The sequence below is a fragment of the Mauremys reevesii genome, linkage group 10 (assembly GCF_016161935.1).
Source record: "Mauremys reevesii isolate NIE-2019 linkage group 10, ASM1616193v1, whole genome shotgun sequence".
NCBI classification, from domain to species: Eukaryota; Metazoa; Chordata; order Testudines; family Geoemydidae; genus Mauremys; species Mauremys reevesii.
Window position 1 is genome coordinate 61,550,879 of NC_052632.1, and position 4,002 is coordinate 61,554,880.

Genomic DNA, 4,002 nt, shown 5'->3' on the forward strand with positions numbered 1-4,002 from the left:
AAAGTGAGACTTTCTTTTCCCACCTAAGTATGACTTGAACTCTTAAGTCATAAACAAATTTGCTGGATAGTAACAACCCCTAGGAATACTATTATGTTGTGGCAGCCAGCTCTTTATTCATTGATGATCACACTGCTCTAAAGCCAAAATGCTTCTGAAATAAATATAGTCAAACTTTACTAATTCTGGGTCACTGAGAATGAAAATTATGCTTAAAATTGTTGATTGGCTCTAGTTTTCAAGTTATGCTATTGGGTCAGTATATACGACCCTTGACTTGGGAATAGAGGAGGATAAGTGAATTATAAAGGGAAGGGATCTCAATTTCAACCAGAAATGACTAAAATACATCTTTGACTGGATCTATGAATAAATCTATGACTGGGTTTGGACAGTACTTGCTTTTTAGGCAAAACAATGAATGATGCAATCTGAAGCTGGTATTGCGTCATACATGATATGAATTGCATCATGTTATTCCTAGAAGTCATGGATGATGCAATCATAACGAAGCTGACATCACTCTGCTGAACAAATTGCCCTATATCAGCTCTAGAAATCATACAGTGTCGTGCTCTCTTATTTGTCAGTGTTTGATTTTGCAAAGGGACACATTTCTGTTTAGCCAAAGTGAGCAGAGATGCCTCATACTTGTGTGAACAGTGCAGATAACTTCTGCTATGTTTGTGGTGAAGTGACTTTTGCATCACAAAAGCGCAGTATAACCACTATGGTTAAGAAAGCCTATCACCTTTATTTTGGCTGCAAAATTGGAGATCAGGACAAGAGGTGGGCCCCACACATATGCTGCAACACTTGTTCAACAAATCTTCGCCAGTGGTTGAACAGGAAAAGGAAATCTATGCCTTTTGCAGTGCCAATGATTTGGAGAGAGCCAACAGATCATACCAGCAATTGTTACTTCTGCATGGTGCCTCCAGTTGGGAAAGGTGTGTCAAAGAAGAAAAAGTGGACTGTGCATTATCCAAACATTCCATCAGCTATACGCCCAGTACCCCACGGAGAAGGACTGCCGGTTCCTGATGCACCAGAATCATTCTCACTTGAGTCAGACGAGGAAGAGGAAGAGGATGAAACTTCTGGTCCTGAACCATCAATGTCACAGGACCCACATTTTCTCCCATCCTCCTCCTCTGAACCACACCTCATAACACAAGGTGAACTGAATGACCTTGTCAGGGATTTGGAACTACCCAAGAGTAAGGCAAAGCTGTTGGGCTCCAGACTACAGCAGTGGAATCTCCTGGCAGGTGATGTTAGGGTTTCCATGTTCCATGACCGTCAAAAGGATCTTGTCCCATTCTTCTTCATGGAAGGTGATCTTGTAGCCTGCAACAACATCGATGGTGTGATGGCAGCCCTCAACATCGTTCACGATCCAGATGAGTGGAGACTGTTCATTGATTCATCGAAGACAAGTCTTAAAGCTGTTTTACTGCATAATGGCAATGTTTTGCCATCAATTCCAGTTGGTCATGCAGTCCATATGAAGGAAACCTATGACAACATGAAACAGCTTTTGAGGTGCATAAACTATGACCAACATCAGTGGCGGCTTTGTGGCGATTTGAAGGTTGTTGCTCTCTTGCTTGGTCTGCAGACTGGATACACAAAGTACTGCTGTTTTCTCTGCGAATGGGATAGTCGTGCAAGAGATTCCCACTACATCAAGAAAGATTGGCCACTCCGACAGTCATTGGAGCCTGGGAGGAAAAGTGTTCAGCATCCACCACTTGTTGAATCAAGGAAGATTTTGTTACCCCCCTTACACATCAAGCTGGGTCTGATGAAGAACTTTGTCAAGGCCATTGACAAAACACAAGCAGCTTTCAAACCTCTGTGGAAAATTTCCAAGGTTAAGTGAAGCTAAGATAAAGGAAGGTGTCTTTGTTGGTCCTCAGATTCGTGAACTTCTTTGAGATGATGCATTTGACCATGCACTGCGTGGCAAGGAAAAGACGGCATGGAAAGCCTTCCAGTTAGTGGCAATAAATTTTCTCGGAAACAACAAGGCAGACAACTACAGGTTGTTGGTGGAAAACCTCCTCAAGGCATACAGAAGCCTTGGTTGCAACATGTCACTAAAGATACATTTTTTGCACTCTCATCTAGATTTTTTTCCACTGAACTGTGGAGCAGTGAGCGACGAGCACAGCGAGCGATTTCACCAGGACATTGCAACAATGGAGAAACGCTATCAGGGCAAATGGAGCCCATCAATGCTTGCAGACTATTGCTGGACAGTGACAAGAGATGCTCCATTTAATGAATACAAGAGACAAGCCAAGAAGCGCCGAGTAGACACTGAATAGGACTAAACTATGTACATAATAGTTTTTTGCCTTTTGTTTCATAATAACTTTTAGTTAGATAACCCTTTTGCTGATTTTTAAAGTGTTACATAAACAGGACAGGTGAAACATTATCATGTAAAGCAACCATAAACACATGAAAAGACCTAGGTTTACAATTTATGATTAAAACTCTACTATCTACACAATATACAGAGACATAAAATGTAAAAACTTAAATACCTTAGAAACAGTAGTCAATCAGTTGTTTTAATTGTCATATTTGAATTCAGCACATCAAAATACATAATAAATAGCACATTTTATCTCTGAAGCAGACGACTTCTCAAAAACTGTAGACCAGTGTCATTAACACAATTTATGGGATTGCTCTGCAAACCAACACTGCTCCTGGGAAGGGGAGGATGTGGGTGTGGAGAGCAAATCCACCTCTCTACGCAAAACAGGAGCCAGCCACAATACAGACCTAGGGCCTTAGACTTTTGAGACTTGTGCTCTGCCACAGACTTTCTGTTTGAATGTGACCTCGGGTAATGGAACTTAGGCACCTAAATGCCTTTGAGGATCTTGGACTTAATGTCCCAGGGCAAGATTTCAAGATGCAGAAAGACACCTAGATTGGTTTTCAAAAGCATCTTGGCATTTAAGTCCCACTGAAGTCAAAGGAAGTTAGTCACCTAGGCACTTTTTAAAAACCCCACTAGGCATCTGAAGGTGGTGAAGAGCTGAGATGCTGTGATACAAGCTTCTGCGCTGCATGGGGAGAATGCCTTAGGCTACCTTCACCAGGCTCGGACAGTTCTGCCCCTCCTCTCCCACACTAAGGGCACTTCAAGGTTGCAAAGCTACAATCTTTCCCCGAGAGTTGAAACAACTTAAAATGATGAGTCTTTAGGTCAAATACAATTTTTTTAAAAAGTCAAATCCAGTTCTCTAGATCAATATTTACCAATCCCCAAACTCTTTTCTCTGCTGGTTCAATGATACCTCATTGTCCTCTTGATTTTTTTCTTCTTCTTCATTTCTAGCTGTGCTATTCCCAGGTTGACATTTGGCACAGATCTATATTGAATGCCTCTTTCTAAACAAGCAGGAATTGCATTCTATCCAGTGTCGTTTTAACACTCGCAGGCTGACGTGACCTGTCAATAACATGGCTGATCAAAACAAGAATTGAAACAGCCATAAGCACCAGAAGTGGATCGTTATCCTGCCACAGTTTCGTTTTTGTAAGAAACACAGCTGCTGTCAGGAAATGGCCGGGGCGGCCAAGTAGGTGTTATAAATTTAACCGTTACCTCTTCACAACTCCAGATAAATCCTTACCTTTGCATCTCCAGGACAACATTTTAAAATGGGAAATACATTTTTTCAAAGCCTTGAGTTCTTATTTATTTATAACTCTGGACAGATTTTGAATTTATTTGAACCACATAATGTAAAACAATTGGAGGAGCAGATAAATGTAAATAGACTTTTTATTTTTCATCATAGACTATTCTGCTTTCATGAAAGGAATCAAGGCATTTTCATATGGGCTGTTCGAGTTGCCCTTTTGAGGGCTTGATCCAAAGTCAATTGAATTAAATGGAGAGAGGCCCATTACCTGAAGAGAGTGGTGCAGGTACTCAAAGCCATAATTATGCAGTCACACTCCTCTATAAATAGG